This window comes from Triplophysa rosa, unplaced genomic scaffold (genome assembly GCF_024868665.1).
Source record: "Triplophysa rosa unplaced genomic scaffold, Trosa_1v2 scaffold268_ERROPOS359580+, whole genome shotgun sequence".
In the NCBI taxonomy this organism is placed as follows: domain Eukaryota; kingdom Metazoa; phylum Chordata; class Actinopteri; order Cypriniformes; family Nemacheilidae; genus Triplophysa; species Triplophysa rosa.
The window spans coordinates 64,434-89,123 of record NW_026634283.1 but is presented as its reverse complement, the minus strand read 5'-3'; the positions used below and the strand labels follow the sequence as shown (position 1 = coordinate 89,123).

General features: G+C 43.4%; 1 protein-coding gene across 2 annotated transcripts in view; it reads right to left on the bottom strand.

The window, feature by feature from the left end:
• LOC130550248 (potassium channel subfamily K member 10-like) overlaps positions 1-24,690 on the bottom strand; it is a 75,986-nt gene that overhangs the window by 5,205 nt on the left and 46,091 nt on the right. The window contains exons 4-5 of one of the 2 annotated variants that reach the window (XR_008962372.1): positions 878-1,034; positions 417-479 (exon numbers count right to left, since the gene is read on the bottom strand). The gene's annotated coding sequence lies outside the window, so the exon portion shown is untranslated. Of the gene's footprint in view, positions 1-416; positions 1,035-24,690 lie in introns of both variants that reach the window. The other variant, XR_008962371.1, reaches the window with a different exon arrangement.

Below are 24,690 nucleotides of genomic sequence, written 5' to 3'. Positions count from 1 at the left end.
TCACGTGGAGTGTGTGTTAACTCACTGTCTGAAAAAAGAGAGTGAGCGGGAACGCGCAGCTGGTATCGATACGTGGGACATGCGTATTGGAACCGTTTCAGATTTTTCAGTATCGATACGTATCGAAATATCGATATTTTTGACAACACTATTAATTAGTACCATCAAATTCTCTAAAAATGTATAATAAAAAAGAAAATGTATTAATTTTCCTGAAAAAAGTAAAATTTTTAAGGCTTTGGTCACTTTTGACCATGAAGGAGCCAAGTGTGACTCCTAAACGAAGAGTCCCAGAGGGTTAAAATGTTCATTTTCAGAACGTAAAGAGAAGTCTCTAAATTAGAATTAAGGTTGTACCTACTACCTTTGCCATTTTAGACATGTATAGATTTTGTTCAAGATGATCACATACTTACATGACAACATCATAATGACACATCCGTGAAACATAGCTTGATTGTAGGCTATATCTTATCTCTCTGATGCGAAACCCAGAAAACAAAGTACAAAAAAATTATTAAAATATTGAAACTATATTATAAAGCTATTTATTGATGCACTCTTTTACAATAGTCATATGTTTGAGTCACGTGACTTTTTTCATCGGCTGTATTTATGACCATTAGTGGGGCAATCGCAGTGAACACAAATGTGAACAGAGACATGAAAGCGTTCATAATCCGATTTGATCCACATCATGTTATTTAACATGTCTCAAGTTAACACAAACCCCAGCAAATATCTCGGGCGAGAGTCTGATGCTCACACAGGAACGTTAAACATACATTATATAGCAGATGAGCAAAAAAGTTATGTGACTATCATGAAGGATGAATAGGTATTTATGATGCTAAACAAAATGTAATTAAATACTCACCCACAGTTTGAAAAATGACTACTGTCTGTAATATTACTTGATCAAACTGAGCGCAGCAACGGTCTGAAACCAGAATGCAACAAGCTCTCCTCTCAGCGGCCGGTCTTTCTCCAACATGATGCCTGCTGTAGTGAAGCTTTATTGCTGCAGCATTGCTCTTGAGAGCGGGCAGCCGTAAAAATACAACAGGAACACTGTCAACTCTTTTCAATTCAATTCAATTCAATTCAATTCAATTCAATTTTATTTATATAGCGCTTTTCACAATGTGCATTGTTCCAAAGCAGCTTTAGGAGCAAATAAGAAAAACACAGAAAGGTAAAACACAGCACAGTGCATGGTGTTTATAGACCAAGCAAGATCATTATAATAAATAAATAATAAATGCAACTCTTTTGCAAACAGGTTGCTGAAAACTGTAGCCCAGTTTTATGAATGCTAATATAGAAAATAAAATATTTATTTGTATCTGTTATTTTAAACATACTCCATAGATATTTTGTGTACAGACTATTCTAGAACAAATAATTAACGTTTGTAATTGTGACATGTAACTGATTTAACATTCATTTAATCAGGGCTGCCAATTTTTGAGGATAGTTTGGAGTGAGCCTGACCAGGTGTCACGGTCATGTTATGTTTTGGTATAGCTCTGTATTAATGTTTTCCTGAGTTTACCTTGTTAATCTGTTCCCTTCTGGTGTTAATTGTACACCTTTCTTTTTGTGTGGATATTCTTCTGTTTACCTCCTGGAATTATATCAAAACCAGTTTGGATTACGTTTTTGTCTAGAGCTTGGATTACCATACACGTACCATTACAAAACATCAGACCTCTGTGTTTTTTACTTTGTCAGCCTGAGCGAACGGTGTAAGGCACGCCTGCCAACGGACGGTACCCGAAAGAACTTCACTGCTTTGGTGGAGTGGGTGCTAGAGAGAAATGGACTGTTTTTCTCTGTTTGCCCTGCTAAGGAATTCTCCAGCCCCATTCCCGATCCAGAGGCCAGCCATCATCCCGCTGCACAGAGCATCTGCCAGAGCCCACCGCAGAGAGAGCCTGAGCCTGCCACGATACAAGCACCAGCGTGCGAACCCACGACTGAGCCCGTCATCGCCCCAGAGCCTAAGCCTCAAGTGAGCAATCGCCGTGGGAGTTCTCGTGGAGATCGAGGGCCTAGAGGGAAGCCCGTCGCTGCTGAGGGTGAGCTTCTATGGGATTCCTTTTGTGCCAATAAAAATGAACGCAAACTTTTAAAAAACAAACAAAATTATACAATGAGAAAGAAAAAAAACACTTTGATAATGAAAACAATAAACTCAATTGCAAGAATGTGACTTGATTTTCAAATAAATTGCTATGTTTATTAACAATTTTCTAAGTTTTGTTTTTGCAAATAATAGTTTTGAATTCGCTGCTAGATTTTTCATTTGCACTTTCCGAGTTTTCGTTTACTCTTCTCAATTTTTCGTTCGCATTTCTGGCACAAATCTCACGTGTAGGCAGGATTTATGGCCGCTTTACGCCGATTGGCTGGTGAGTTTTTGATTGATAGCTCCCTGACAAGGAAGTCGATACTGAAGACAGTACAGTGCAACGAATCTTAGAGAACAATCTGCATGCTGTTATCTTTATTGTTTGTACTTAAAACTACTTTCTTATTTAGTTAGTATATTAGTAATTGGTATTTGAAGTAGGTAAGTCATGCGTGGTGTGGATCCAAGCGTCCTCCCCATCCTCAGGTAAATGAATGTAATTCAGATAATAAAGAAAATCACTAAAGTTTTATTCCTGTACAGTAGCAATTCTGTCTTTACTAAGCGCGTTCATTGTGTGCTTTATATTTTTTTGTCAGGTATTATTTTATGGCCTATTAAGATAATTTTCTTAAAAAGGAACGAACAACTTGCATTATAACATCCAATAAAGACACGTTACAGATTATTGGGTTGTGAGAAATTAACGTGCTAAATGAAAACATTGCTGCATAGTTACTGTACAGAGAAACTTTTAGCGATTTTATAATCTCGGTTACATAAATGTACCTGATGGTGACTTGTGTCCAGCTGAGGAGGAGGATGACGATGTCGCTCTTGCATACAGTCTCCTTTTAAAGAATTAAGTCCACTTATAAATTAAGTACTGTATCATTCTTTTTAAACTCATGGTGAACAGTATAATACCCCTTTCTTTACATTCACAGAAAGCACACCTCATAAAACACTACCAATACATTCAAATGACATTTATGTTTTTTAAACGCTACAACAAAACAAATTCATAAGGTGACACAATTAGAGGCCTTCAGAATTTTTTATTAATTTAGTCTGCCTCTTGCAACCAACAATTTCATTATGTATTTACACACCTACATAAAACAGGTTAAAGAAAAGCAGAAGAGAGACTTCTTAAACTATAAACAAACATTTAAAGATAGAAACGATACATAAAATGCCACCACGATTATAATCTATAAATTAGAAATATGAACTGGAAGCATAACACTTTATTGTATATCTCCTCAAAACTCACTAGGCATCTCGTTTTCCTGATATCATTGAAATGATAAATTATAGACTGCTGTCTTGACGGCCTTTAAACCCACGTAAAGTTGCATGTGAATATGGCTATCTATCCTGTATTTGCTCGACGTTGGCTTGTTGTTACGGCGTCATAGAGCCTGGAAGCTTGTCCCACTTTTAAGTGCGTGAAAGTTGGCAACCCTGCTAATATACTTACAAAATAAGAAAGTAATTTAAGTACAAACACTAAAACAATACAATACATAAAACCACAAACAGATTGCTCTCTAATCCGCTGCACTGTCTTCAGTATCGTCTTCCTGGTCAGGGCGCTGTCAATCCAAATCTCACTAACCAATGAGAGTAAAGTGACCATATGTTCCGCCCACACGTGAGATTTGTGCCAGAAAGGCGAACGAAAAATTGAGAAGCGTAAACGAAAACTCGGAAAGCGCAAATGAAAAATCTAGCAGCGAATTCAAAACTATTATTTGCAATAACGAAACTTAGAAAATTGTTAAGAAAAATAGCAGTTTATTTGAAAATCATGTCACATTCTTGCAACTGAGTTTATTGTTTTCATTATCAAAGTGTTTTTTTTCTTTCTCATTGTACATTTTTGTTCGTTTTTTAAAAGTTTGCGTTCATTTTTATTGGCACAAAAGGAATCCCATAAGCTTCTCATGTACACTGGATCTGTGTATGGTAATATCGAGGACGCATATAAGCATAGGCGTAATTTGCGGGTGGATGGGTGGGATATGTCCCCACCACTTTTTGCCAAAGTCAATTTTGTCCCCACCACTGATTGTAAGAAATAAAAAATACGGAGCGTCTATTTAGCGTGCAATTAGCCCGCTTTGTAAGCAGAGGCTATTTATACTAACTCCGCCCATCAGTTTCAGATTGGATGTAAGAATGTAAGAAAGGCACACAAAACTTAACTGCTCCTGTTGCGTAGAGCGTAAAGCAAGCGTTACCTGCTTCATGTCGTCGTGGGTTCGCGACTGCTGTTTGCTGAACTTTTTCCCTATCACATATCAGATTGTAAAGGTATTTATTTTTAATAAAATGATGAAAATATTTGAAAATGGCTGTTCAAGTCATACATGTACCAAACAGTTTGCGCTTAATTGCACTTTGGTGCTATATATTCGTCCTTATTGTTCTCGACATGCGGTTGCTATCGCCTATTGCAAGATTAATTACATTTTGATACTTGATAGAAAACTCCAATAAATGGAAAAAGTCACAACTTTGTAGTTTCATGAGTTCAAAACAAAATTTAGAAAGTTTGTTGTATATTTGTAGCCTATCAGGCAATGCCCGTAGTAATTAGTGAAAATAAGATTTTTTAAAGATATTATTTTCCATCTGTTTCCCCTGTACTGTATACTTGAATGTTTGTCCTTATTAGCAGGGGGTTGTCAAACACCAAATTTTTAACATGGAGAAAACACACATTCGTTTCAGTAGTTTTTTGTTTCATCACGAATTAATACGTTTAATTACGTATCCTTACATATAATTAAGCACAACATGCTTTAAATTATATATTGATGAAAACATGATATCGTTTAAAAACAAATGGAAGCAGATCTGATATGTGAAAATTTAGAATAGTGAGTTCAGCGGATTCGAACCTGCTTCACGGCAGTATCAATATTACTTGTCATGCATCTTTCGCACTAACGTTACACCACTGAAGCCCTCAATAAAGCGGCGCAGTTTTTATACTGTTTTTCTAGAGGAGTCACCTATGTTTCGCGCTTGTGACGTCCATGAATATTCCCAACGAGTTCTTACAGAAACAATTTATTAAAGTATTGTTTCTGTCGTCTTTGTCCCCACCACTTTTCAAAACAAAGTTACGCCACTGCATATAAGGCAGTGTGTAGAGCACCTATCGGTAGATCGGACCATAATGTTATCAATTTACTGCCAAAATACAGACAACGTGTTAGAAGGGAGAAACCAGTGGAGAAGGAAATTCAGGTTTGGAGCAAGGATAAAGAGCACATGTTTAAAGACCGTATTTAGCACTACAAACTTGGACGTTTTTTAATTGGTTGCATCAGAATTCCCCGCTGATATGTTGAATGTGTATGGTTATAGTCAGGGTTTTTCCTGCATAGAGAAATTGGAGGCAGCCGTCTCCGTCAAATGTCGTGCCGCCTCAGACTCTCTCCAACATTACGTCGGGTGTCTACACAAGATATGCTGCGTGCATTTAACAAAATGTCATTTATAACTGCAGTTCCGGCATTACGCCAGAGTGGAGGCGCTGTTTCGTTATCAGCAAAATGAGGCGCTAAAAAGTAGTGATGGTAAATTCGAGTCATTTTTGCGATTCAGAGACTTGCCGATTACAATGCATTTACTTCAATAAAACACATGTAAGAGATGATAGCATCTGTAATTTACCTTGGATTTAAGCAAGAGTGAGCCTGCATTGTTGTGTGCATTGTGAGTGGAATCAGAGCTGCAAATGAATGGTAATACGATGTTTCCAGATTTAAAAATAGTCCTGATAAATAGTCTGTTTGCAAGCAGCATAAAGCTCTGTAAGTGAACATACAGTAAGACCAAGTGTTGTTTACTCTGCGCTGCACAAAATAGCATCAAGTGAATAAAAAACAATATATTGACCAGTGTCCTGTTTACTATCATGTGTCATGCACATTCGTGATAACGTAAAATGAATGCAAACGCACCAGGGTTCGATAGAATAAAGCTGTGACACCAAACCAATGCTGCGAGGGGCGTCGGGAACAATCGCACTCGGATACACACACACTGAGACAGCAAATACTACAATGTTTCCTTTGCAACAGACCGCAAGCCCCCGTTTTATACAAGTATACGCGAAATATGAACAGCCCCTAAAAACACCTCAGTGGATCTTCACTGAGACACAAACCACTGTGCATTACATAAACTGTATAAAACAAAGCCATAATTAAAAACCAACCTGTATAATATTTGTCATTGTGGAATAACTCCCTGAAATATTACTGATGACATGATGAGCTAACTGCTGGACAGCTAAGGATCCCGCTGCAGTTGTTTCAACCGCAGCACCGAAGTTAGCCAATGCGAGCTGCCAGTCCTCCTGCTGCTATCTTGGTCACGTTGTTCTTTTAACCTTTGCATTTTCCATTTTTGTGCTCCGCTGTACTTTCTTTCGGACATTTTGCCGCTATGCCGTCTAGCAATAGCAGTGACGTAAATGAAAATGATTGACATGATTTCACCAGCAGCTGATTGGACAGATGTGACCCAAATGTCACATATATCCAATCAACAGCTTATTTTTTGTTATTTTTCTTATGGGCCAATGAGGGTCTATTATTTTATTCGCGCTTAAGTAAATTTAAAATAAAAAAAAAACTTGCCAATCAGAGGCCTCTAAACAGGTGGGGCCCCTAAACTGCATCCCATGCAAGCCTGTGCGTTAATCTGCGCCTGGGTCTCTCTGATCACAATATGATTTTGCTCTTAAGAAAGCTTACTAAAAGGAGATTGAACTTAATATCTGGTAAGAAGCTAGAGAAGTATATAATGCATAAAAGCCAGTTAGAAAATGTTAAGATTGCAGTTGAACCTAAAGATTGGAATGATCATTTAACAAATTAGAGTATTGATGTTAATTGTAATTCCTTTATGCATGAAATTCAAGCAATTATAGATCATTATACAAGGAAAGTAAAATGTAAACCAGGACAAAGAGATTATTTACCATGGTTAAATGAAAAAATTCTCTCTCTAATGAAACAGAGAGATCATGCTCTTAAATTAGCTTTGAGGTCTAAGATGGAATGTGACAGGCATCTATTTACTACATTAAGAAATAAGGTTGTAAATGATCTTAGAAAGGCAAAGGCTACCTTTTTATGAAAGCTATTAATGAGGCTAGAGGAAATACTAAAGAAATATGCCAGAATCTAAATGAATTGACTGGAAATGGTATTAAAAACATAAAACAATAGAATGAATCATGGAAGCACATAATATTATTATCTATATAAGGTGGCAGAAGCATTTAATAATTATTTTATAGATTGTACAAACTCTTTAGTTCAGAAGGCTCCTTGACCAATTGAATTATGTGCACCTTTAAACTTCAATTCCCCTTCTTTACATTTAGGAGAATTGAGTGATATTAAACTACATAGGATTTTTCCTCTATTAAATGCACAAGGGCAAAATATATATGGGATGGATACAATATTTTTTAATCCCATAAAGTGTGGCTTACTCCTCCTATCTTAAAAATTGTTAATTGGTCCAAGTGCATGGAAAACAGCTATAATTACACCAGTATTTAAATCAGTTGGCTATTAATAATGACAAACCAATTAGCATTCTCCCAGCAGTATCTAAAATCATAGAAAATTTGATTTCTGAACAGATTATGTCACATACACTGCATCCTATGCAATTTGGTTTTAGATTTGGTTTAAATCATTCCACAGAAACGGCAAACTGTTATTTTTTTAGAAAAAAAATCTAAACTGAATAAAGGTGGTGTGGTTGTCAGGGTTTCTGTCAAGTGTGTCTTTGTTTCTTCTTTGTGTTGATGTTTTGTTTTGTTGTGAGCACATGACATTGTTTTGACATCCAGCCATGTGCTCTCTTGTCATTGTGATGTGACCCCGCCCTCTTGTTATCCTGTTAATTATCTTATGGTTTCACTCTCCCCACCTGTTTCTGGTCATTGTCTTCTCTCTCTCCTCTCCTGTTCCTCGTTTGTTTTCTAATTTTCTGCCTTTTATATTCCCTGTGTTTTTCTTGTCCTTTGTCAGACCGTTTGATGTGTATATAGCCTGACTGGTTTATCTAGTTAGTCTTAGTCTTATCCAGTGTTACCTTGATTAGTGGTGGGCAGAGGGAGGCTTCCTGAAACTACTGAAACGGTTGAATCAAATGTGCCGTATAGTTTCGATGCTTCGAAACAATCTGACACCTAGTGGTCATTTGTGCGTGTTGCCCTAAAACACATATGTAACAACGATTTAGACAATGGTTGACAAATTACAATTTGTATGTTCATGAGGGTACTTGTTTGAATTTATGGGCAAGTGGTTAGTGCTCTCGACTGGCGTTCTGTCCTCGATTCTACCATACGTCTGATTCTTTGTTGAAGCATTCGTTTCATTGAAATTTTGTATTTATTATTTTTATTTTTTAGCTTTTAATAGGCTACATGTCTGACAACTGCTTGAGCCTGGTTTTGTAAACTTTAGGCTCTTCATTGTAAATTATATGGGTTATTTTGGCAGTGAAAATTAAGATAAAAAGAAATCAAACCACAATGTCTCACATTTTTACATAAAAACATTTTTATTCAAAAATGTTATTTGCTCTGCTGTTGAAGGACGTAGCCTACTTCTTTTTTTTACATCAATGTTCATATATCACAACTTCAGTCATGCATTGTAGGAAATACATTACTTTATGCTGGATCTTGACAAATGCCCTTAAGACCTCATTCTCCAACACTGAAAACGGCTGTAAATGTTTGATCATGTCCCCTCAAGCCTCTTCAATGTCCTTTGCACTTGCTAAAATGTAAATAAAAATGAATAATAAATTCTGTGTTCATTTTTATGTTGTATAGCTTTTTATAGGATTTGAGGGCTTACAAATTGTGTTATTTAATTACTGGGCATGAGATGCCCAGAATTTTTTGTGATTATTCACTGTGAAACACATACATACCTTAGGAACACCAGGGCCCATATTCTTAAAGCTTCTAAGAATCCTCTACGAAAGCTCTTAATTTAGCTTAAAAACTTCTACGTAGGAGTCTTATCTTAAAAATGATTCAGGACCAATCTGAGAGAAACTCTGAGCAAGGAAAAGACAAAAACTTTTATCTTATTGAGGAGGCGGGGCTGACACCATTGAGACAGTCATATATGAGTCTTTTAAAGACTGTGATTGGTTGGTTGACCAAGAAGGAAAAAAGAGAGCTTTTAAGTATAGGGTCATTAGTTTGAAATTGCACATGTCTTTTTTCCTGTTTTACCGTACACACGCACGCACTATATATATAAATATTCTTTAATTTTTTATTTACCATGCTGTTAATGTCAACGTATTTGATAGAAAACGAACAGTGAAACAATAGGTTTCTGTAAGTGCTGTAATTGTTTGTGTGATCACTGGTTTGGTTTGGTTTATTTCTTATAAAGCACATTTCTGCTGCCACACGGGCAGCCCAAAGTGCTGTACAATACATCCGATAATCATACACACAAAAAAAAAAAAAAAAATGGACAGAGCCAAACATAACAATAGAAAAAGGAAACACAAAACAGAAAGCTCCAATCGTCTAAACACATACAGAAATACATTAAGACAAAACAGATGTTACAGCTCTCCTAAGCCTGTTTAGAGTGCCGCAATACTTTGCCGGAGCCTACTTAATCAGGATCCAACGACATATTAAGGAAATGCTTAGTCAATGCAGATTTGAAAGCAGAGAGAGATGGGACAGATCGTATGGCTAACGGAAGGTTATTCCATAAGCGAGGCCCTGCTATTGAAAAGGCCCTGTCCTCCTTCCTTTTTAATCTGGATGGAGGAACCTGGAGCAATAATTTATCGGCCGATCGTAGATTTCTTCCCGGTTTATAGAGGGTAATCAAGTCTGACAAATACACTGGTGCAAGGCCATTAAGAGTTTTAAAAATCATAACTAATACCTTAAAATCAATCCTATGGATCACCAGTAACCATTGTAACTTAGTTAAAGAGTACATTCCTCAATATTTTTAAGGGCTTATTTTGGTTTATGGAGTGTCCGACAACAAGTTTATGTACATACATGATGTAAAAATACTATTATTTCGTAATAATAAGCAGTTTTTATTACCTTACTTCTTGACTGACTCTCAAATGATTCGTTCCGCGATTCATCTGTGTAATCTCCGCCTTTCCGCCAGCGTAGTCTGATCTGATTGGTCAGATAGTGTAGTCTGCTGTGATTGGTCAGATGGTCTAGTCTGCTGTGATTGGTCAAATGGTCTAGTCTGCTGTGATTGGTCAAACGCGTTCAGCATGTGTCGCAAATGGACCGCCTATCATTACTGCTGTATTACGGTTTGCAGGTGGTTGGATATTAACAGTGTATAGAGAGAGATGGCGTCGATTTTACCTTACCAGTTCGAGCCCGAGTCTGACGAATCATTCTTTAATCCTTATACAGATGCCAGTAAGAAAAAGGACTGTTTTAGACACTTCTCTTGTAACAGTTAGTTATCACGGCATACAGTGTACGGTGTTCGTATCTTCAGATGTTATTATAACTATAGTACACCACGCAGTTCTTGAAATAAAGACTTTGCGAGTTAATATGGTTGAACACTTACATTAGCGCAACGAGTTTATATCTAACATTAGGTAAACAAACAGTAACCCCAAAAATAACGGTAACGTTAGCTAAACACAGACATGAGATAACGTCACACAAATTTAATTTTAAGTAAAGACAAAAATAAAGAGTCACACTTACAGGTTGTGATTCGGTGGAGCTTACAGGTCCAAATAAAGTTGGTATTGCACCATATTTTAAGGAAAGACATTTAATGTATCCTGCAGTAAAGGCGCCAAGATTGATGAAGCAATCTTCGGTAAAATGACGCGCGCAAAGTAAAACGTTCGGTTTATACTCCTTTGGTGTCGTTTGAAAAATAAATAGTAACCATTTTTTCCTCAGAAGTTCTTCCTTTGGTAGTGAAAATAAGACTGACTTAGTTTCACTACATAGAACACAGCTTCTCTTAGACATGATGCACACGTCACGAACGAGCTAGTACAGTGTTTGGGGAGGAGAGAGTTAAGTTTTCGCAGTCAGTAGGCGGGGATTTTTCTAGTGACGTAGGTACATTGTGGTTAAAGATTCGGACAGGTCATGGCTTGTTCGCGTGATTCAGAGTCGATTACCTTTTTTATAAGCTAATAACTTTGTTATTCGTTCACCTTCGGATTTACAACTTGGCAGATTGCTTACATTCAAACACGGCAAAATTAAACACTTCATGAAATGTATTTTTTATGATCTCGAGGAATGTACTCTTTAAAATAGGGGTTATTCTATTGCTCCTCTTCCCTCCAGTCAATAATCTGGCAGCTGCATTTTGCACGAGCTGCAGCCTATGTACCGCTGAGTGAGGCAGTCCTGAGTACAAAGAATTACCACTATAGAAGGTTGTGACAGAACCAAATAATCTCTGCTGCATAGCTGCATTTCACCAGTTGCTTATTTTGCTTACATGTTAATGTAGTGATTTCTTCTATTTCTGGCACTATGGCATTTCTGCGCTGTCTTGGACATGTTACTGTGTCTCTTATAGGATCGGTCACAAACATGAACGATCTGTACGATCTAATGTGCTGTGTCTTATTAACTCTATATACTAATGACTGTCATTCAATTCAATGTAATTTTACTTTATAGCGCTTTTACAATTTGCATTGCATCAAAGCAGCTATACAAGAAAACCAAAACCAAGATAATCAAAAGTTGACCACACACACACAAAAAACTTTTTTTTTTTCTTGATAAACCTTTAAAACAATATAGAAATTGTCATGCATTGCAACACATTTCTTCTCACTTTTCGTGTTTCGTCCATTTTCTCTGCTGCTAAAGAAACTCTTAAAGCAGCCCTAACACACACGGTTTCTGCCAATCTCATATTAATCTTGAGTGCTGTGGCGGGTAGAGAGACGAAACAGGCAAAACAATAGTTTGTGGTGAAATTTCCCCCCGGAGGGTGATTTATTTCAGAGCGAGTGCAGTCAGAAAAACACAGGTGAGGGATCCATGGGGAGTGGTTCCTTTGGGGTTTTGTAAAGTGCAGTAGGCTCTGAAGTCGTGCCGATCCGGGGTGAAGTGAATCGTGCGTAGGTCGTGGTGGTGTCTGCTGATCGTCAGCCACTGGATTCTGTAGAATAAGAAACATAGGCATGGGTCAGAGATATCACTCACAAGTGGAGAACTCTCTCACCCTTTCTCCTTCAAGTCCCTCTTAAAAGGGTGAGCTGGATTGGGTGCAGTTGGCGACGATCAGTAGGCGTGACGGCTTGATTGTGCCATTTCCGTGGCGACGCTGATTTGCCATTGGCCGGCTCGCCACACTCCACCCCCTAAGCGTTGACCTGGTGCGGTGCAATCTGTGTCTGGGGACTAGGGGAGAATGGGGGAGTTTCCATGTCCCTGACCGAGATGCCCAGCCTGACCACATCCTAGAGAGTCCGTCCGCATTGCCGTGGGAGGCCCCCGCCCTGTGCTGGACTACGAAGTGGAAGTCCTGGAGCGTGAGGAACCACCGGGTCACGCGGGCATTCCTATCCGTCGCTTTCACCATCCACAAGAGGGGTGCGTGGTCGGTTACCAGAGTGAAACTTCGTCCGAGCAGGTAATAGTGCAGCTCCAGGACTGCCCACTTGATGGCGAGGGCCTCCTTCTCAACCGTAGCGTAGCGACTCTCTGCTGGTGTCAGCTTCCGACTGATGTAAATCACCGGGTGTTCCTCTCCCTCCTTGGACTGGGACAGAACTGCTCCCAGGCCGATGTTGGAAGCGTCCGTTTGGAGGGTGAAGGGGCAGTCGAAGTCCGGGGAATGCAGGATTGGGGACGACGTTAGCGCTCCTTTCAATGCTTGGAATTCTGCATCGGCCTCAGCGGTCCACTCGATCCTTTCCGGCTGCCCCTTCTTGGTCAGGTCGGTCAGGGGACTGGCTAAGGAAGAGAAGTCACGAATGAAGCATCGATAATAGCCCGCCAACCCGAGGAAGGAGTGTACCTGGGTTTTGGTGATGGGTCAGGGTGCATTCTGGACAGCCTCAACTTTTTTCGGCTGTGGTTGGATGGTCCCTCGGCCGACTCGGAACCCCAGGTACTGGGCTTCGGCCAACCCCAGATGGAACTTCCTCGGGTTGGCGGCCAGCCCCGCCTTCCGGAGGTCTACCAGTACCCTCCGTAGTCTGGTCAGATGTTCCTCCCAGCTGCCAGAGTGGATGACCAGGTCATCAAGGTAGGCGGCGGCGTATTCCTGATGCAGCCGGAGTAAAATGTCCATCAGTTTTTGAAAGGTGGCAGGGGCCCCATGGAGTCCGAACGGCAGTACCCGGTACTGCTAGTGAGCGGAAGGGGTACTGAAGGCCGTCTTTTCTTTGGACTCTGAGGAGAGGGGCACCTGGCAATAACCTTTGTCAGGTCGAGGGTGGATATGAACCTTGCCTTCACGAGGCGGTCGAGGAGCTCATCCACTCTGGGCATGGGGTAGCTGTCGAAACTGGAGACCTCGTTGAGGTGCCAGAAGTCGTTACAGAACCGGAGCGTTCCGTCCGGTTTTGGAACCATAACGATAGGGCTGGACCACGGGCTACGCGATGCTTCGATCACCTGCAGGTCTTTCATCCTCGTCACCTCCTCTTCGATAGCCAGCCGGCGGGCCTCGGGGACCCGGTAGGGACGCTGCCGTACTACAACTCCAGGGGGCGTCCGGATTTCATGTTGTAGGATCAGAGTCTGCCCGGGCTGTTCACAGAACACATCGGAGAACTGACGGATCAGGGTCTGCAGGTCGGTCTTCTGGGACGAAGAGAGTTGCTCTCCCACGTGGACGACTGGGAGTTCGGTGGCCACGAAGGCCGCCATCTGCGGTGGAGGGGCCAGCCACTTCTTCAGTAAGTTCACGTGGTACAGCTGCTTGACTTTCTGGCGTCCCGGCTGACGGACTCAATAATTGACCGGCCCGACTTTTTCCAGGATGGTGTAAGGTCCCCGCCAGGAGGCCAGAAACTTGGAAGTCGACGTGGGGGTAAGGACTAGTACCCGATCCCCTGGGAGGAACTCTCGCGGCTGGGCGGTCCGGTCGTATAATCGTCTCTGGGCGCGCTGGGCCTCTGCGAGATGTTCCTTGACGAGGGGCATCACTCTGTCAATCCGCTCCCTCATCTGCCGTATGTGCTCTATCACACTGCGGTGTGGGGCGGGTTGTTGTTCCCAGGCGTCTTGGGCCACATCCAACAGTCTTCGTGGTTGTCTGCCGAACAGTAGTTAAAAGGGTGTGAACCCGGTGGAAGCTTGGGGGACCTCTTTGATTCCGAAGAGCACGTACGAAAGCATGAGGTCCCAGTCGCGCCCATCCTCTGCTACCACCCGCCGTAACATCGTCTTCAGGATCTGGTTAAACCACTCAATGAGCCCGTCGGTTTGCAGATGATAGACAGATGTGCGGAGCTGTTTCACCTTCAGGTGGTGGCAGAGGTCAGCCATCAGCCGGGACATGAATGGGGTACCCTGATCCGTCAGAATCTCGGTCGGGATTCCCACCCGGCTGAACAGGAGGGCGATCGCCTTCGATGTGGCCTTTCATAGGGGAACCGCCTCCGGGTATCGGGTCGCATAGTCCAGAATGACCAGGATGTGCTCGTGACCGCGGGCAGACTTTGGCAGGGGTCCTACCAGGTCCATGCCAATGCGCGAGAAAGGCACCTCGATGATGGTTAAGGGCACCAGAGGACTAGGGGGAGGTCAAAGGGGAGACATTCGCTGGCAGGTCGGGCAGCTCTGGCAGAACCGTTTTACTTCTACCTCTAGCCCGGGCCAATGGAACCGGTCCCGGATTCGTTGGGAGGTGTTGGCGGCCCCCAGGTGTCCTGCCATCGGGTGACTATGGGCCAGCTCCATGACCGTGGACGTCTTCCCAGTTGGAACCACAAGTAGCAGCTTCTCCTCCCCCCGTCTCTGGGCGACACAGTATAACAGACCGTTCTTCGTGACGAAATAAGGGAGGGGGTGTGGTGCCTTCAGGCGGACCTCGTCGTCTACCATCTGCACCTGATTCCAGCAGTTTCGAAGTCTGTCATCTTCCCATTGCTCACGACCAAAAGAACCTCCTCCCGTTATCTTCTGGAAGAGATCATTGAAAAGGTTAGGGGAAGAAGAAAAACACTCACCCTCCCTTTCGTACCCGGTGGCCATCAAGACAGGTCGGGGCCCCGTTGCACGTCAACGCTCACGGGCTCTTCCGTTGGGGTGCTGTACCGTCATCGCCATCAATCGATCGAAGCCAGGCCAGTCGTCCCAGTAGGATGGCCACGGGGAGGTCGGGAACTATTCCTACCTCCAACTGCCACGATCCTGGTTTCGCCAAGATCGTCACTCGGCGGCCCGCGACTTCGTGGGTGTCTCCGTGCATGCACGTTATGGGGAACTCCCTCGGAGGGGCCACCGGTGGTCTGTTATCCGGTCGCGAGGTGTTTTCTCGCGGTCGCCACATGGGGTTCACCCTTCGGGGCTGCGTCGCCGCTCTCTCTCCACCGTCCCGTGCGAAGGTCGCTTCGGCCAGCTCGATCGACTCCACCAGGTGTCTCAGCGTGTTGGGGTTCCTCATACTCACTGGCCCCCCCTCAGGCGGCGAGGCAGCGCCCTCAACAGACGATCGATTATGACCCGCTCGGCCACTTGGACAGCTGTGGGCTTGCCGGTGAGCAATCCGGGTAAGTTGGGCGGCTTGGGCCCGGATGGCCTGCCAGTCGTCATACGCCCATTGCTGGAACTGTTGGGCAGCCCCCACTGGCGACAACCCCATCCGGGCGAGGATCTCTCCTTTTAGGACCTCATAGTCCTCGCTGTGGGGTGGCTGAAGGGCGAAGTAAGCTCGTTGGGCCTCGCCGGTTAGAAAGGGGGCCAGGAGTCTCGCCCACTCACTCTTATCCCAAGCCTCTCGGTGGGCGACGACCTCGAAGGTGTGTAAGTAGGCGTCAATGTTGTCCAACTCCGTCAGCTTCGTAAGAACTTGGTGAGCTGTGGAGCGTGCATCCGGAAGCGGCACTCGGGCGGCAGACGCACTCAACCCCTCGAAAGCTTGTTCCATCCTCTCCTGCCGATGGCCGAGCTGCTCCGAGAACTGGGTTTGCTTCGCCAGGATCTCGGTCAGGTGTCGTAGGACCTCTTCCATCTCGGCCGTTCGTCACTCTCACCGGACAGGAGCGAGTGAGCGAGAGAGAGAGAGAGAGAGAGAGAGAGAGAGAGAGAGAGAGAGAGAGGGTTCTGGTGACGCAACGTCACACCGGGAAACCACCACAGAAATAAGGGAAGAGAAAAAAAAAACTTAGTTCCTTCGTCTCAAAACTATGCCCGCATTCTCCACCAAATGTGGCGGTTAGAGCGACGAAACAGGCAAAACAATATTTTGTGGTGAAATTTCCCCCCGGAGGGTGATTTATTTCAGAGCGAGTGCAGTCAGAAAAACACAGGTGAGGGATCCATGAGGAGTGGGGAGTGGTTCCTTCGGGGTTTTGTGCAGTGCAGCAGGCTCTGAAGTCGTGCCGATCCGGGGTGAAGTGAGTCGTGCGTAGGTCGTGGTGGTGTCTGCTGATCGTCAGCCACTGGATTTTGCAGAATGAGAAACATAGGCATGGGTCAGAGATATCACTCACAAGTGGAGAACTCGCTCACCCTTTCTCCTTCAAGTCCCTCTTAAAAAGGGTGAGCCGGATTGGGTGCAGCTGGTGACGATCAGCAGGCGTGACGGCTTGATTGTGCCGTTTCCGTGGCGACGCTGATTTGCCATTGGCCGGCCCGCCACACTACCTATAGAGTAGTAGTATTGCATACTTCATATCTTCGAATAGTATTTAGTTTGATCACATTTATAAAAGATAGATAAAGCTGTACGAGTATTTCCGAAATCATAAGGCGTGTGCAGAGGAGAGGGGTAGGCTGAACTAAAGCACATTCCCAACAAAACACAGGCATCAGTTTCACTCACCGCATGCGGTTCATGTCCGGCATCTTTTAGCGCTGGGACGGCTCCATATATCAGTTTCAAGCTATCTCCAAATCCAGCGTTACATCGACTGTTTATATAACATTCATCACCCAAATGCAGCGAACAAACAAACGTGCTTTTCCAAGAAGAATTGTCCAACAAGGGACTAAGAGAAATTGTTAGGAAACAGTTTTATATGTTCTAAAAAAACTTTTCGAAACCTGTACGATCGCTGGGGGAGTGTATCGAGCACAGAAATACTACGTAATATGCCCAACTCGTTTTTTGACAAGTTGACCATGTTAAGCATGAGAAGACAGCACGTTCACATTGTAAAGAAGTCAGAATGCATGACACATCATTGCAGCACCCCTTTAAGTCTCTTAAAAGTCCTACTCACAACTCCTAAAATGTTGGACCTTAAGAGCTCTTTTAAGGGTTAAGTTGCTTTTATGAATTACTTTTTTCTTTACTAGGATCTTTTCTGTAATTCTAAGGGGAAACGCCCACATTTCTAAGAATTTTCTTAGAATTTTGGAGCTAGGGGCAACTCTTTGCACTAAGATTTTTCATGAATATGGGCCCTGGGCACTGTCCTCCCCTGCTATTCCCTCAGATATTTCCCCCGGCTACCATGGCTCCTAAATCCCACACACGCCTGGCGGATCATACAGGCAAGCTGCGGCTTCTCCAGCCTTCCAACGGCATTCACCATCCCTCTATGGACCTCAGTCTCAGCCACGGGTCTCCCAGCCCATCTAGAGAGCCTTATCTCTCCAAGAGTGGTTATCGTCTCTCCCTGAGTGGTTTTCATCTCTCCCTGTGAGGTTTTCATCTCTCCCATAGGGTTATCATCTCTCCCCGAGTTCGTCAACTCTGCCAGGAGGCTCCCATGCTGGTCACCTCTGTGCTCCCCAGATCTGCACCTACAGCCCCTGTCTCGTCACCTCTCTCTAACCGATCAAGCACTCAAGCCTGTTACCCCAGTCCTGGACTGTCTTGTGTTTTGTTGTGCCTTTTGCTTTTGCATGTTTTATTTAATAAATTGTTGGTTCCCCCGCATCTGAATCCAGACTTATTTCATGACAGTGGTGGGAGCTGTCTTTCTGGACTTAAAGAAAGCATTTGATAAAGTCAACCATGACGCCTTAAATTATCGAATTACATTTTTTCATCAGAGGCAGTTAAATGGATAAAATCGTACCTCACCGATAGAAAACAGTGTGTTCGTGTTGAAAAGACCTCTCCAACAGTCAGTAATTCTATTGGTGTACCTCAAGGTTAAATTCTGAGTCCATTGTTATTTAGTTTATATATTCATGATTTACTTAATGTTTGTCAATCCATAGTAAATTATCAGATGTATGCTGATGACACGGTTGTATATCTGCAGGCTAAAAGTAAAATGGTTGCTGCAATGGTTATTATTTCAAACTGGTTGACATTTCCATGTTTACTCCTTAAAGCAACACTAGAGAGTTTTTCGATCTTAAAATAATCTCTCTAAAATTATTTTAGTGGTAGGACAACTCTTAACTGGAAGAATTTTACTGCCGCTGGTACCTAAGTAGTCCCTTATCGGCTGAAATCACACTTGTAACTTTGGTGTGCGGGTAGGTTCACAAGCCCCGCCCATCACCTGCTTTACGGCATACTTCACGGTGTACTCGTAGCCTTGGTGATCTAGTTCAACGCAAATCTCCAAACCATCACCATGGCTGAGCCAGCAAAAAAAAGAGGAAAAGAGAGAGAGTGATCAGATACGAGCCCGAACACAAATCAATATCAGACAGACTTACACTCGGTGGCGCGAGCTGCAAGAGGCAACGGGTTGCAAAATGGATGGAGACAAAGCCTTCCTGATGTGTTACTAGTTGCGCCATACTGGCCCAACCGGACTTGGTTCTCGGAGCTAATGCTCTTGATGACAACTCCCCCTGGCCGATTCCCCTGACAAAGGACCTGCTTTCCCAGGGGAAGGGCACGTTATAGCATCCCAGGCCAGACCTCTGGAACTTCCATGTCTGGATGGGACGAGGAGATCCTGAGTGGCCTACCCCCTGCGGTGGTTAAGACCATCACTCAGGCGAGGGCCCCGGCCACTAGGCGGCTATACACCTATAAGTGGCGCCTCTTCTCGTCCTGGTGCTGGAGACTGGAGAGTAACCTCTACCCTTCCACACTGAAAGTGTATGTAGCCTCAAGAGGCCCCCTTTCGAGCCCCTCGGAGATGCCGCTCTTTCTCACCTCACGATGAAGACTGCTCTCCTGATGGCGCTCACCTCCAAGAGGGTAGGGGCCCTACAACTCGGGTCTGATGATTCTCACGTTATCCTGAGACACCGGCCCGGCTACATGCCCAAAGTTCCTGCCATGGACCCCTAGAGAACCAGGCAGTGAACTTGCAGGCGCTCCCCACCGGGGAGGAAGACCCAACCCCATCCGTGTTGTGTCCAGTACGCACGCTGCGCCTCTACTTGGACTACACGCAGAACTTCAGAAGCTCTGAGCAGCTCTTTGTCTGTTTTGGAGGTCAGCAGAAGGGGAGGGCTGTCTCCAAACAGAGACTGGCGCACTGGATCGTGAACAGCCTGCGCGTAGAACCGGTATCAGCCCGCGTCTTGCATGACAACATGTAGGCCCAGCAGCCGGTAGGGCGTACGCCTGCGAAAGCACCTTTCCCCCTTCCCTCTTGGTGGGACAGTGTGCTATTTCCACCTCCCTTCTTTCCCCATTGGGTGAAGCAGAGCAGCCCTGCCCCCTTAGGTAACAGCTGAGTTATCTACCACATAGCTCTAACCGGACCTAGTGCTCCAGACGTGGTAACCCCCCCACTTCCGTCTGATGTATCCTCATGAGTGGTTCCCACCTCGGCAACCCATGACCACCCTAGGTGGACTTCCACCTTGCAGGTAACTCCTTCAGTCCGCACATTTTTCCCATGAGCTTTCCCCTGATGGCGAGACCATGTTGGTGTCTCCACTAAACTCCTACCTATGGTAGGAAGTGGTCACTGTAGCGCATTTTCTCAGTTAGGACATAATGCTTACCCAGTGGCCCTTACGGTGCTGGGCGGCTTCTTGCCGTTAGAGAAACAAGGCCTCCGCCTGTGACGGCCGGTGGAGGGGGCTCCCCATCTTTTCTGTAAAAGCACTGGGTCCCCCTACCTCTACCACTCCCCCCTACCTCTCCACTACCTCTTCACCATGGCGCTCACGTCTGACACGCCTAGGCCAGTCAGCGTCGCCTTGCTAGAGATTGTGACGCGGCACAGCACCGTGGCGTTTTCCAGAGGAACCCCATCTGTCGGTTCGACACAACGTCGAGAGACAGACAGAAAGGGAACGTCTTGGTTAGGTATGTAACCTCTGTTCCCTGATGGAGGGAACGAGACATTGTGTCCTTCATGCCACAACGCTGGCCGCCCACCGCAGCGGTCGAGGGATGCTCACGCTCCTCAGCCAAAAAGGTGAATGAATGAGCACGCCGTCTTCCTTTTAAACCCGGATATCCGGGGGCGGAGTACAGCATGCAAATTTCATTCGCCAATTTCATTGGCGTTTTCAAAATAGTCAGAAGTTGATAGGTTCTCAAGGGCGAACCCCATCTGTCGGTTCGACACAACGTCTCATTCCCTCCATCAGAAAGGCATCCCTGCTGCAGTCAACACAAGATGGAACTCAACACTGAGGCAAGTGAAGGCAGTTCTCCAGTGTGATCATCTAAAGCTCTGTGCTGTTCTACAAAAGGCTGGGCATAAGGAGTTGTCATTCACACCACAAGAGTGGAATCTGTTGAAGGAGTTGGTGGACATCTTGAAGCCGTTTGGAGAAGCAACTGATTTGACACAGGGGGAGAAGGTTGTCACAATCAGTGCCGTTGTTCCATCAGTCTTGTCCCTCAATCACCACATTGAGAAGCTGAAGCCTCAAATCTGTTTCCTGAGCAGCCTGGTCAGAAGTCTCCAGGTATCCCTGAACAAAAGATTTCTTGGGATCTTCATCAACGTGAAAATGGCCAGGACACAAGATGGGATCACTGCCCCTTATTCCGATCCAGTCTACCTCAAAGCAGCTGCCTTGGATCCATCTTTTCTCTGCTGTGGGTGGAGCCCCATGTGCTGGTCAATCGTGACATCAAGGCAGAGGTGGCACAACGAGTTAAAGGTAAATATTATTGACTTTAATGTAACTTTTTTCCTCATAATCTGATCTAATTGACTGCAACAATAATGATTTTTTTTCAGTATAACACTATCACCAACACCAATGGTAATAAGGGCTCTTTTGTTTCTGCTGTTGTTACATGTTTTGCCAGAATTGATCCTGCAAGATGCTGCAGAGACTGAGCAACCTGTGCCTCCGGTTGATGAAGAAGAGCAAGAGGACCTTAGAGAAGGAGAAGGGCTGTTTGCTGCATACCATAAGAGACAGAAGAAGTATGTTGGGACCACTCCAGCACTACAGCTAAGTCACTATCTTGACACAGCCGAAGGACAGAACGCCCTTTTGTTCTGGGGATTGAACATGAAGACTCTTCCTTCACTCTTCCGAGTGGCCATCAGGGTCTTGGCAGTGCCTGCCTCCAGTGCTCCAGTGGAGCGAGTTTTCAGCCATGGCGGCATAATACCCCATCGTGCACAAATGACTGACAGACTTTTGGCCAATTTGATCTTTTGCAAATGCAATCCAGCATAGGGCCTTACATAGAACAAGCACAACCCTGTTCATTGTTATGTTCATGTATTTGTCATCCCCCCTCCTTTGCTCTCACGCACACGCACACGCGCGCACGCACGCACGCACACACAATATGAGATGAGATAAATACAAGACAGGACAGAAACTGCTGTGCCACTTTTTGTGTAAATAATTACATTTGCATTTGTTTTTTGTAAATGTGTTTGAAGAATGTTCTTGAAAAAAAAAGATAAATAAATACAGATCTTAAAAGCATACATGATCTGTTCAAATATTATTACTCTGTTGTTAAAGGGACTCGAAAGGACTCGAAACTCAAACAGTAGGACTTGGGACTTAACTTGAGACTTGTTGGTCTTAACTTGGGACTTGACTCGGGACTTGAGGGCAAGGACTTGAGACTTACATGTGACTTGCAATACAATGACTTGGTCTGACCTCTGCTGATAAGGCACAAAAGATGCCAAAGGAGGATCCACTGCTGATACTTAGTTATCCATTTTACTACATACAGCAGATTCAAACTCCTGTTCCACTGGATTCAATCTAATTGTGGATGCTTTCTCACTTTCCTTTTCCAATTGAGAATGCATATTATAAGAGGCATTAGAAACACTGTGACTTTCAGAGGCCTGTAAAACTGCAAGTTTAGCAGTAGATTCTGCTAGCATTGCATTCAACTTTTTCCTCTTTATCATCTGCTCTTGCTCCTCCAAAGCATGCTTTTCCTTTAACGCTGCCATACGAGTGAGCAGAGCAGCCTTATTTGCCTCAGCTATAACTCTGGCAGAAGAAACACTACTACATGTACTCGCTTTACTTGAACGTTTACTACAAACATTTGAAATACTATCATCAACATCATCAACCTTGTCATGCATGACCTCATTTAAAGTAGGCCTAACTTCATTTTCAATACATGATACCCACATTCTGACTTCAGAAAGAAGATCATTATTCACAATCATTTTTGCTTTGAACCATATGTCATGTTTTTCCTTCTCACTTTCAGGTAAAATACCCATCAAGGAACCACGAATACCTTTTGCTTCATCACACAAATGTAAAAAAAACATCAAAAGTACTTTCTACATCTTTTACATTTCTTTGTTGCATCAGACCTTGCATATTTTTTCTTAAATTGGTAGCTTTTGTCAACACATATTTTCTATCACTCTGTAACTTTTCAACCTTAGCAACAAATGCTTTAGGAGTTAATTTCAAAAACGTTTTTCTTTGTCCGTTTGAACATCAACGTAATTTAAAGCACTCAACTGTGGTGTTTCCATAGGTCTGTGCTCATTTTCAGATGCCTCCATAATCCACAGAAAGTCAAAAGCACGATAGAAGCGATAATGAAACTAGTTCGCAAAGTTAATTATTTTCTTTGACAACCAATGCATTGGATTTACGACCCGTAATATGTGCACACAAAGTTAAATGGCCATTCAACAATAAGTAGCGCTACCATACATACCTCTTCACGTTGGGTGCCAATGTTTGAACAAAGCTCCTCTGCTGACTTTCTTAAAACAGATCAGGTATCTTTCGTTGCGCTGATGGATGGTCCGTAATCCAGTAGGAGAGACATGCGTGTATAATCCACGATTGCATCTGATCTCGGTCGTAAACAAAGTCAATGCAAAACTCTTCCAAATATGCTCAATTCCTTGTAAACAAAGTCAATGCAAAGCTCTTCCAAATATGCTCAATTCCTTTCGGCAAATGATGAAGCTCCAACGCCACGTAAACTAGACACAGTTCCTTTTAGGTCGATAAACAGTTTTTGACTAAATGTAAGCGGGCAAATCTTCTACTTTAAGCAGCTGAGGGATGCTGGACGGTGCTTGTAAATATACGCGCATGCTTGCATTACTATTAACTAGAATGTCCACACAAGATTTTAGAATGCTCTTTGTTGTAGATTTATTTTACCGTTACTGGTCTTCATTTCCATTTAAGCAAGAATCCAAACAAACAGTCAATAAATCCACCAGTCTTTCACCTTTACAAAGACTAACATAGCATGGTACAGACAAACTAGCGTAGCCGTCAAAAACTGTGTTCACCTTCCCTCCAGCAACACCTGTTACCAGAAGGAAGGTTCCCACCTATACATGGTGAACAATCAACCAAGACTAACCCCTACTGGACATACATGTACATAATTCAAAGTAAAGAAAAAAATGGCTCTTACACGACCCCTCCCAAAAAATTAGGAGCTAAACATTTTTAAGATTTTCGTCCGGTGGCCTTGACATCAATACTTGCTAAATGTATGCAGAGGTTCATTAATTATCGTCTTAAAATATATATATATCAGAGCAATCAGATTTACTGAAACTTGCATACAAATCCCAAAGAGGGACAGATGATGCAAGGCTTACCCGCGGGTGATCTTTTTATTGACTAAACAAGATTTTAATACAATGCAGATACAATCACTTTCAGAGAGGCTTTTGGTTTTAGGTGTAATTGGGGAAGTTGTTCATTGGATTAATTTTTAACAAATAGACCACAACAAGTTTGTGCTCGAGGGGTTAAATCAAATACTGTTTTTAAATACCAAAGCACTTCATGTATGTGGGCAATTCCGTGAAAATGTCAACCTTACCATGAAAAAATAAAGTTTTTACCAACAGTTTTTACTTTGGTAACAGCACAGATATTAACATTTGGTGGTTCAAATACCCATGTGAGATATCTCTTCAAATTTGTAAAGCATTTGTTTTATTTTTAGTGCATGATTTTTCACAGGTAAGTGCCATTTTCAGGATTGTCACATCCATAACGCTAC